This window comes from Phoenix dactylifera, chromosome 15 (assembly GCF_009389715.1).
Source record: "Phoenix dactylifera cultivar Barhee BC4 chromosome 15, palm_55x_up_171113_PBpolish2nd_filt_p, whole genome shotgun sequence".
In the NCBI taxonomy this organism is placed as follows: Eukaryota; Viridiplantae; Streptophyta; class Magnoliopsida; order Arecales; family Arecaceae; genus Phoenix; species Phoenix dactylifera.
This window is the reverse complement of record NC_052406.1, coordinates 11,921,473-11,933,321: the sequence shown is the minus strand read 5'-3', so window position 1 is coordinate 11,933,321 and position 11,849 is coordinate 11,921,473.

Here is an 11,849-nt window from a genome sequence, read left to right as displayed (position 1 = left end):
ACTTTAAATGTAAAAATTTCATTAACTTCTGATATTTGGTCAGCATCTGTAGGTAGTAATTGTTTTATTGCCATTACTGCTCATTATATTGATAATGATTGGCAATTAAATAAACGTATTCTTGCTTTTCGTGCTTTTGATTTTCCACATTCTGGACAACAAATTTCAAATATCATTTATCAAACTGCATGTTCATATAATATTAATGATAAAATTATGTCTATTACTTTTGATAATGCATCTAATAATAATTCTGCTGTTGCATTATTAAAAGACTCATTGCATCCCATGTTAGATGGAAATTTATTGCATATTAGATGTGCATGTCATATCTTAAATCTTTCTGTTCAAGCTGGCATGGGTATGATTCAAGATGTGATTGGTAAAATTAGAAATGTAGTTTCTTTTATTCATGCTTCAAGATCAAGACTTCAAGAATTTAAGGAACTATGTATAAATCATGGTAAACGTTTTAAAAAATTTAAACTTGATGTAATTACTAGTTGGAACTCAACATATAGCATGATACATGATGCATACCCATATAAAAACTTATTAAGTGCATATATTAATGATCGTGGATTAGGCTTTACATTGACTGAAACTGATTGGAATAAAGGAAAAATTTTGGAAGATTTTTTGCTTAGTTTTTATAATGCTACCAATGTTTTTTCTGGTATTTATTATCCAACTTCATGTTCATTTTTACAACAAGCATATATAATTAGTCAAAAATTTGCAGAACATAGATATGATGATGTTTTAATGCCTATTATTGACCTAATGGAATCTAAATGGAATGAGTATTGGGACAAGATATGTCCTATGCATAACTTAGCTGCTGTATTTGATCCTAGAGTTAAATTAAATGGCGTGCTAATTTTACTTGATGCATACTGTGAAAATATGATTAAAGATCCTGAACTTGCTAAAAATGAGGTAAAACAACTTCTTTATGATATTTATGCTATATATGATGAAAAAATTCGTGGATCTAGAACACAAATACAAACCTCTATTCCTTCTTCTAGTAGTTCTCGTTCGTCATCTATTTTTTCATTCATTGCACAGAGAAGACACACACATGCTTCAAGTTTATCTTCATCTTCTTCATCTTTAAGTAGTGAACTAGAATTTTATTTACGAAATGATCTTCAGTCTGCATATGATGAAAATCAAATAGAGAATCTAGATGTATTATCTTGGTGGAAGAGTGTTAAAAATCAATATCCTATTATGTCTGCAATTGCACGCGATATTTTAGCCGTGCCGATGTCCACGGTAGCATCGGAATCCGCTTTTAGTGCAGGTCGGCGTGTTCTTGACGAAAAGAGAAGTAGGATGACGGGCGAAACGGTGGAGATGCTTCTCTGCTTCAAAGATTGGTTGGATGCTGAGGCAAGACTTCAAGATAAAGGTGGACATAATACAACATCCTCTGATGATGATGATACAAACACTACTGAAGACTGAAGAGTGAATACTGATTCACTGAATCACTGATGATTAGTAAGATTTCTTAATTTTTTATAATTGTACATTTTTATTGTATTTTGGAGGTCAGACCAAGGTCCAAACCTCGGCTCTTTGGCCCCTTTCTTATTGTATTCTGGAGGTCAGACCAAGGTCCAAACCTCCCTTCATGTACCATTTTGATTTAAATTAATAAACTGGTAGGGTCTATGCCAAACCCCCCACCATTAAGGTGGCTTTATATTCATAAATCCTTAGTTTTCAATATTTATTAATTTATTAAAAAAATTTATGAAGCATTAATTTTTATCGGGCCGGGCCCAGGCCCGGACCGTGCCAGGCCCGCGGGCCAGCCCAGCCCAGGCCCTGATGGGCCGTGCCGGCCCAGGCCCGAAGCGGGCCATGCCGGGCTCGGCCCGTGGGCCAGTAACCTGTGACCCGGCACGGCCCCTTTAAATGGGTCGTGCCAGGCACGGCCCAGCACTGTAGCTATCGGGCCGTGCCAGGCACGGCCCTCTTCGTGCCGGGCCGTGCCGGGCCGTGGGCGGCCCGGCCCAGTGCCCAACTCTAGTCTCAAGGAGCGGAAACCAATAACCAATACAATGGAATCATCTTCTATGGGTAACTGATCTCTTCCCTAATCTTTTGGTAGAGATTTGGCAAATCTAATTTTTCAGGCAACAAATTCTCCATTTCCTGGAAAATAACAATCGAACCAAGTGGGCAAAGATAGGATGCTCTCTCTCATTCATCCATGTAAAGTCAGATTATCTTTCATACGTTGTGGTCATCCCTTTCTATTCTCAATATATTTTGTGATGTTGAAGTTGCCACCCAGCAACCATGGACCAGGATGACCATGTCTGGTATATTTCAAGAAGAAATTTTTCCGGAGATCATGTCTTGTGAGGACCATAAACAGAAGTGATTGTAAGGGATTGCTTCAGAGCTGGGCAGTGCAAGATAGCAGGGAGGGAAAAAATCCTTTTGTTTGAACATCTGAGAGAATTAAAAGAAAGAGCAGTTCCAGTCTAAAAGCAGCCCCTCAGTAATGCCAACAAAGTCCGCATGAATCCATTCATCAATTCTAGAGCCCCTAATACAGCGAAGGAATGATAGAAATGGAGATGCAATTTTTGACTCCTGAATCATTATGATGTCGTAGCCTGAAGATAAAATGAGGTCCCTGATAGCCCTTCTTTTTGATGTAGGCCCAGAGCCTCCAACATTCTATGAAATGATGATCATTTTCATACCACCATAGCAACTCGATAAGGGCCATGCTAGGAAGCCCAAGCATCACAAACCTTTTCAAGGGGAGATTAGGCTCAACATGGAGTAGGGAAGCAGGACACAACATTAGCCAATGTGAGCAAGAAACACATAATTTAACAGAATTAAGTGTTTAACAGGTAGCCAAGAAGGTGAGTATTCCAATTTAACAGATAGCCAACAAGCAAATATCTAGCCCAAAATCTAGACACCGGCAAACCAAACACTTTAGAGAGGGAGGAAAATAAACTAGCCTACTGAACAGTACGTAAAAAGTAGCTAGCCCAGGAGCGCCAAGCAGCCAAAATGTACGGAGATTAAAAAAAAGGATAGAATCCAAAAGCCCACCAAGACCCACAGCATGGCCAGCATTCCATCCAAAACATCAAACAGATTATTACCTAGGAGAATTCCAAACCATCAGTTAACAGCAAGGGACACCTTTTTCTTTTCAAGATCAAGAAGGGTATTGAGCCCCGCCACCTCCTCCGAGAATGTGAAGCCGCAAGCTCTCCCTCATTCCAGGAGGAGTCGGTGTGAGATAGCATGCAACAAACGACTAGGGTCCTGCTGACCAGCATCCCTCCCAGTCATTTTTCGTTTCCTTCTGCGCCTGGCTGTTGGGAGATTGGATGTAGCCTCCTTCACCCCATCAACTGCCTTCAGCCTTATAAGTCTGGTGGCTGTGAGGGGAGGGGCATCTGGCAAGAAGATGGGAGACAAACTTAGACGACTTGCCCAGCTGGTTGGGAGTTGGGGACGAGTTTCGCCTCCACATCAGGGGCTTCCAGCTTCCTGATTGTAAATATCGGTCACTCTAGATGGCCTCGCCCCTTGTGCCTTGGTGGGGTTCACCTCTTCTTCTTCTTCTTCTTTTTGTTTCTTTTTTTCTTTTTTTTCTTTTTTTTTTCTTTTTTTTCTGGAATCGGCAAATCATATAGCTCTAAGTGAGTACACCCTGCCAAGTCAGAAGAAAGAAGTGGGGTTCATCTCGGGGGGGGGGATAGCTATTGAAACTTGCCCCATGTCAATAATTGCTGACGATGAAGTAGAACAGCAAGAACAGAGATAAAGATCGAAAGAAAAAGAATTTGATTAAGAATGAAGATGGGAAAAGAGAATCGTCACAAGAAGATTGAGAGTAAAAGTGTTTTCATTCTCTACTGTTTTTAGAATACAAGAAGTCTAAACTCAGAATACTAGAGTTGAATACAAGAACACTTCTTTCTCTCTTCTGTCATACTACTCTGTTTATATAACAGCCTCATTAACCACCGAGTAACTGGATGCAACAGTATAACAGTATTTCTAACTGACTAACAGTTCTAACTGAAGCTTAACAAACTTAACTGAATCAACTGAATTACAGCTAAGTTTAACAAACATAGTAAAGGCTGTATAAATAGAACTGCAACACTCCCCCTCAAGATGGCATGTGAATGTTATGAACACCCATCTTGCTTAATAATGCATTGAATCGAGCAACTCTAAGAGCTTTGGTTAACATGTCAGCAAGTTGTTTTGCTGTGGAAACATGTAAGGTTCGAATAAGACCAGATTGTACTTTGTCTCTCACAATGTGACAATCAATTTCAATGTGCTTTGTTCTTTCATGGAAAACTGGATTGGCAGCGATATGTAATGCCGCTTGATTGTCACAAAAGAGTAATGCTGATCTTGTATGATTAACATTTAGATCCTTGAGAAGATTCACAAGCCATGTGAGTTCACAGCATGTAGAAGCCATGGAGCGGTACTCCGCTTCTGCAGATGATCTTGAAACAGTGGTCTGCTTCTTCGATTTCCATGATATGAGTGACTCCCCAAGGAAAACACAGAATCCTGTGACTGATCTGCGTGTGTCTGAGCATGCTGCCCAATCCGCATCACAAAATGCTTTCAAATGTAGTTCTAAATTTGAGGAAAAGAACAACCCTTGCCCTGGTGTAGTCTTTAAGTATCTCAATACATGGTAAGCTGCATCCAAATGTGGCTGTTTTGGTGAGTCTAAGAACTGACTTAACACCTGTACAGAGAAGCTCAGATCTGGCCTGGTTATGGTAAGATATAACAACCTTCCTACAAGCCTTCGATAAACCGTGGGATCCGCAACAGGTTCACCTTCAAACCTGCTCAATTTTAAATTCTGCACCATGGGGCATTTTGTAGGTTTTGCACCAAGATATCCGGCATCTTCTAATACCTCCAAAGCATACTTTCGTTGAAAAACAGATATCCCTTTAGAACTTCTAGCTATTTCAAGCCCAAGAAAAAATTTTAAGGTTCCCAAATCTTTAAGCTTGAACTGTGCATCAAGGATCTGTTTGAGATGATCAATATAGGAAAGATTGTTTCCTGCAACTATTATATCATCCACATACACAAGTATGGCAGTATATGAGCAGTCATTTTTCATGGTAAACAAAGAATAATCTGCTTTGGATTGAACAAAACCATGTGAAACAATGAATGATGACAACTTCTCAAACCATTGTCTTGAAGCTTGCTTTAAACCATATATAGATTTGTTCAATTTGCATACTAATTTCTCCCCCTTCTCCCCCTGCTGCTCATAACCAGGAGGTAAGTTCATGTATACCACCTCATGAAGATCACCATGTAAGAATGCATTGTTTACATCTAGTTGGTAGAGGTGCCAATTGTTAACCGCAGCAATTGCCAATAATGTTTTGATAGTAGTCATTTTAGCAACCGGAGAGAATGTTTCTTGATAGTCTAAGCCAGCTTGTTGGGTAACCTTTAGCAACTAACCTTGCCTTTTTTCTTTCCTCTGTACCATCAGCTTTAAATTTTGTTTTATATACCCATTTGCAGTCCACAACTTCTGCACCTTTAGGCAAAACAGTAACAGTCCATGTATTGTTTTGAATAAGAGCTCTCAGTTCATTATCCATGGCAACTTTCCATTCAACAGACTTAAATGCTTGACCATAAGTTTTGGGATCCACATGAGATGAAATAGATAAGGCATAAGCACGATGAGAAGATGAGAGCTTGTCATAGGTCAAGAAATGAGAAATGTCATAAGGTTTACCTTGCTTTGCAGAATTTTCTGATTGCTGGTTGACCAATTGAGAGTGAGGGGGTCTTGAGACCAAACTACAATGATATTCTTGAAGATAAGAAGGGGGACGTCTAATTCTAGATGACCTTCTAAGTGACTGATTTTGAATAGGTTGAACAGCTACAGGGGAAGAAGCTGAATGTGGTTCTGCTGCAGACTTAGGAATTGTATTGGTAATTAAGATTCAGAATATCAAGGGAATTTGATGTATGGATAAGTGTTTCAAATCCAGAATTGTTCAAACTTGTAGGACTATAAATGGATTGAGGGAAACAACAGTCATTATGAATGTTAGAGGATGTGGAAAAGATAGTATCATGATACGGAGAAGAAGAAGAAAGAGTATCATGATACGGTGGTGAATGTATAGTGGGTGTAAGAGAGTTATGTTGGAAGGGAAAGATGGACTCATGAAACACAACATCTCTAGAAAAGAAAACTGTTCTTGACTGAATGTCATAAAGTTTGTAAGCTTTCATGCCATGAGAGGGTATCCAAGAAAAATGCATTGTCTAGCTCTAGGATCAAATTTTGACCTATGTCTCTTCAAAGTAGATGCAAGCATAAACAATGAATACTCTTAAATGAGAATAAGAAGGCTTTGAAGAAAATAGGACTTCATAAGGAGATTTATTGGAAAGTTTGGGGGTGGGAATTCTATTGATAAGATACACGGCAGTGAGAACACAATCTTCCCATAAATTCAAAGGAACATTGGCTTGAAACATTAATGCTCTAGCTATGTTAAAGATGTGCTGATGTTTTCTTTCCACAATTCCATTTTGCTGAGGAGTTTCAACACAAGTTATTTGGTGAATGATACCCTTTAATGAGTAAAATTCTGTCATGTTGAATTCCAGACCATTGTCAGACCTAATCATCTTAATTTTGACAGAAAACTGAGTTTCAATAAGAGAATAAAAGGATTGAATAAGTGGCCGGACTTGTGATTTTGAGTGCATGAGATACACCCAAGTTGCTCTACTAAAGTCATCTACTATAGTGAGGAAGTATTTTGAACCATCTAGGGAAGTTGTTGAAAATGGCCCCCAAATAACACAATGAATTAAATCAAAAGGAAACTTAGATGCATGTTCAGATTGGGAAAATTCAATCTATGTTGCTTGGCAAGAGGGCAAATTGTACAGTGAAACTTCTGATTAATATGCATCTCAGGTACAATCTTATTCAACACACTAAGCATGGGAAATGGAATATGTCCTAGCCTACGATGCCAAAGGCTGGAATTGCATTCAGCATCATCAAAAACAGCAGACAAAGAAGCAAAAGAACTATTGACAGCTTGGCTGTTGTTCACCTAAAGATGATACAAACCATTCTCAAGTTTCCCCACTCCAATCGTCTTCCATGCAAACAGGTCATGTATAAAGCAAAGGTTTGTTAGAAAAATAAGGCAGCAATTGTGAGCATTTATGAGTTTGCTTGCTGAAATAAGGTTGAAAGAAAACTGAGGAACACAAAGAACATTGGTCAAGACTAAAAATTCTGTGAGCTTGACTGTCCCTATGTGAGTTACAGGCACCAAATCTCCAGTGGGGAGCTTGACGGTTGCATTGACATGGGTTGTGATAGTGTGGAGGTGTGAAATGGAGCACACCATATGATCTGTTGCCCCTGTATCTATGATCCAGGAGGTTTGGGTTTGCTTGTTACTGCACATGCTTGAGAAACATGCAGATTTACCTAAAAAAACTGGGGTTGATGCCAAATGGAAATTACCCACTTGATTTACAGTAGGTTGCACTGGATTTTGTGTGGCAGAGGAAAGAGATGAAGATCCAGATGAAGAACCATGGGACTGTAATTGAGGTTTCAGAACAGAGATAATTTTCTGGCACTGTGCTGGAGTAAGAATCATTTGAGAGAAATCATCCAATGACTCTGAAACATTTGCTGCAGGAGATCCTCTGCCCTTTGTGAACTTGAAACCGGGAGGAAAGCCATGAAGCCTATAACATTTTTCCTTTGTATGGCCTGAGATCCCACAGTGGCTGCAAATTGGCTTGTCCTTCCTAGAGATTTGATTTTGATTCTTGTAGTTTTGTTTCTGTGTAAACCTTTCATTTGAAGAATAGGTACCTTGATTCCCTTGTTGCATAGATTTGCTGACGAAGGCAACTGATTCTACCTTTTGAGTCATTGAGGATACCTCTCTTTGTCTTTCCTCTTGAAGAATTAAAGCAAATACCTTATTGATTTGTGGAATAGGATCCATTAGCAAAATTTGACTTCGAATTGCTGAGTAAGATTCATTCAATCCCATAAGGAACTACATGACTTGATCTTCATATTGATAAGGACATTGATGGTGAGGCCTGAAATTTGACAATTCCTCCCAAAATCCCTTTAAACAAGTAAAAATGGAATGACAGAGTCTTGATTCTGAGAAAGAGAGAAATATTTTTCTGCAATTGAAAGATCCTTAGTCCATTGCTTTGATTGAACCTCTCTTTCAGCTCAAGCCATATCTTTCTGGCCGAATCCATGTAAATCACGCTTGAGCTCATTTCTTTTGGAATAGAATTCAGAATCCATGAGGAGACTACCATATTGCATCGTCTCCATGCCATGTATTTTGGATCATTTGGTGGAGGCTCAAATGCTTCCATCAATGAATCCCTCTTTGTTCTTGACACTCAATGCCATGATCATGGATCTGCTCCAGGTAGAGTAGTTGTTTTCATTCAGAATCAATGAAACTAACTGTAACCCCGTGTTATCACCATGATGCAAGAAGTAGGGGCTGGCTGGATCTTCGACGAAGTTTGCAATGGAGAAGAACCTGACTCAGACATGATCGGAAGTGTTTAAAGCTCTAATACCATGTCAATAATTGCTAACTGATGAAGTAGAACAGCAAGAACAGAGATGAAGATCGAAAGAAAAAAAATTTGATTAAGAATGGAGATGGGAAAAGAGAATCGTCGCAAGAAGATTGAGAGTAAAAGTGTTTTCATTCTCTACTGTTTTTAGAATACAAAAACTGAATACAAGAAGTCTAAACTCAGAATACTAGAGTTGAATACAAAAACACTTCTTTCTCTCTTCTGTCATACTACTCTGTTTATATAACAGCCTCATTAACCACCGAGTAACTGGATGCAACAGTATAATAGTATTTCTAACTGACTAACAGTTCTAATTGAAGCTTAACAAACTTAATTGAATCAAATGAATTACAGCTAAGTTTAACAACATAGTAAAGGCTGTATAAATAGAACTGCAACACCTCATCTTACGTGAAGGCTCCGAAATCATTTCATGCTCCATTCAATGGGGCTAAGTAGAACAAAGGACACATGCAGCTGAGTTTGGCCGCAAAAAGTTGGTCTAAGTTGGGCTTGTAGAATGAAGCTTTCTAAGCACCAGACACAGCCGAACTATCAAAAGAGATCAAGTCATAGAGCCCCTTTGTTTTCTCGAGCCCCACCCCGTGTGGCTTGGAATTCAAATTGGTGTTGGCTAAACCGAGTTCATTGGCTTGTTTGTTCACACTTGGATGGCTTGTGAATCAGGAACTACAGCCACCTGGATAAGGGATCGAGGCAGCCATGCACCTTCTTGCCGGATAGATCACCATCGCCTTTGTGGATCTTAGAAGAGGAAGGTGCTGGTCAAGCATCCTAAGGAACAACCTCCGGTGGATTGTAGCAGCTCTTACATTCGAAGGTTCCTCGGTCATCTTCTGTAAAGTTCTCCTCCTGAAAGTCATCCAGGTGTGGCAAAGGATGGGGCCTAGCCTGATCATCAAGAGAAAAGGGCCCCTCTTTGCATCCAGTCACCTTCCCGATCAGATCTAGGAGCAATATCCGATGGCAAAGGTCTTCCTGCTGAGGCATCCTTGATGTTCACGTATGCCTTGAAGGTTGCATCCTCCAGGGTCATCCGGACGATCTTGGGGATTGCTTCCAAGCGCTCACAAAATGCAATGATTTAAGACCGGCATGTCTGTGCCCACCAGGGTTCTTGGATTCACTCTCTCGAGAAGAGCAGACCAAGCTATCAATCTCTTGAAGGATTTACTATCCCGAGCATGAAGCGGGACCTCGATCAGCTCCAAGCTAGCTTTGTTTTGCAGGTTGCGAGGAACAGCACCCTTCCTACAAGGCCAAGGTTGTACCCTGAATTCAAACCACCGGTCTCTTTGGTTAGCTTGGCGGAGAGCCCTAAGGATGCATCCTCTCGAGGCAAATAAAGCCATGAATGTGTTGTATCCGACGGGGACTGGATCCTAATCAAAAAAATGATGGAAGTTCTTCAAAGTATAAACAATCCTCTGTGGTCCTGATGGCCAAGTTCTAGGTTTCCAAGAGAGTACCTCAACAGGAAAAACCAGCATGGCCATCTCTAAGACCACATCCGCTGACCTTAAAGAGTCTCTATTCCACCAGCCTCCTGGCCTCACAACTCTTCCTGATCGGCGATCAGTGTTCCTCCGACCTCGTTGTCCACGACCTCCACCTCAACCTCCTTCTCTGCATTGACATTCCTCCCACTTAGACTACTGGTTTTCATCTTCCAAAGAAGGTTTATGCAAGGAGTTTGTGCAGGAAAATATTTTTCCAAAAATAAAGTATTTTGCTCCATACACGTACCTATAGTGCCAATGATCTGCATCATGGTGCATGCCTTAATTGTGGCCGGTCATTTCCCAGCTTTAATATCCCAGAATACTGCTCTATTTGTTTTTTGTTTCCTGCTTTATGAGTTCTCAAGTGGCTCTATCTTTACTTTTCCAATCCCAGCTTTAAGATCCCAAATGGCTGTACCGGCTGTGTTTTGCTAAAATCCTTTTTTGTAATAAAAGAAAGGGCCTCACACAAAAGAAAATGCTAGTAGCCTTTCCCATTCACATTAGTTCATCAAGAAGGTTATGCACTATTTGCTTAACATTTAATAACTGCAATTATTGGTTTTATTACTATGCATTGCCTTTGGATTGATTAGCCTAAACTTGTTATCAATCAGAGTCATGCAGAATGCGTTCTACAATCATGTAAGGGTGGAAGTTGGAATCCTAAGATACTTTCAATCTTGTTATTTCAATTACTTTTTTTCTAAACCGCAATCTTTAATTAATCTTCCAATTCACATATATATATATATATATATATATATATATATATATATATATATATATATATATATATATATTAATTACACATTGCTGTAATTTTTCTATATTAAGCATGAGAAAGACAAGATTGATCTAATAATTTCCACCAAAAGAGGGTGATGGACTATAAAAAAGCTTAAAGTAACTATTTTCAAATTGATGAACTTGGGTTTGCCCCAGTGGTCATGTCTCTTAACGACAAAGAGATTCTGGATCAGAGACTTGGATAACGCAATTCTAAGTATTGGACCTTAGCAATGAGGGTCTCTCTCTCTCTCTCTCTCTCTCTCTCTCTCTCTATGTGTGTGTCTACATATATATAATTAAAAGAAGAAAAAAAAGTTAATTTTTGAACTATCTACCTCTTTTAGTGTGAGTTATTAGATGAATCTTTTCTTCCTTAAGGTTAATATAGAGGTAAGGAGGATATTTATATTTTCCCTCAACAATACATACAAATTTGTAGCATTTAGAGTTATCACTGCCATCATCATCATTTGCTTATCAATAGAGGAGGACATCTCAATTTTCTGAAAAAAGTCATGCCATCATTGTGCCTGTATTATATATAGGTTGTTGTAGATGCATATAAGGAATAGCTACCCTTGCCAAGGACTTCTTTCCACCAGCTAAATCCAGCTTCAGAAGCATCAACTATAAGAGGACGGGTCATGACATCATATGTAACAGTACATCTTGTAGAAGGAAGAAATTAAAGATAGCTTCAAATGTAGCTAGCAAGTCTTTTTGAAAATGAAATTCCAAGCCAATATTATGATATCCGTTAACCTAACTCCATGTCTTAGCTTTTAGAAAAGACCCATTTCCACCTTGCTCGAAAGGATGTCCCTATCAATAGAAGTTACCTTGATGCCTTCCTCC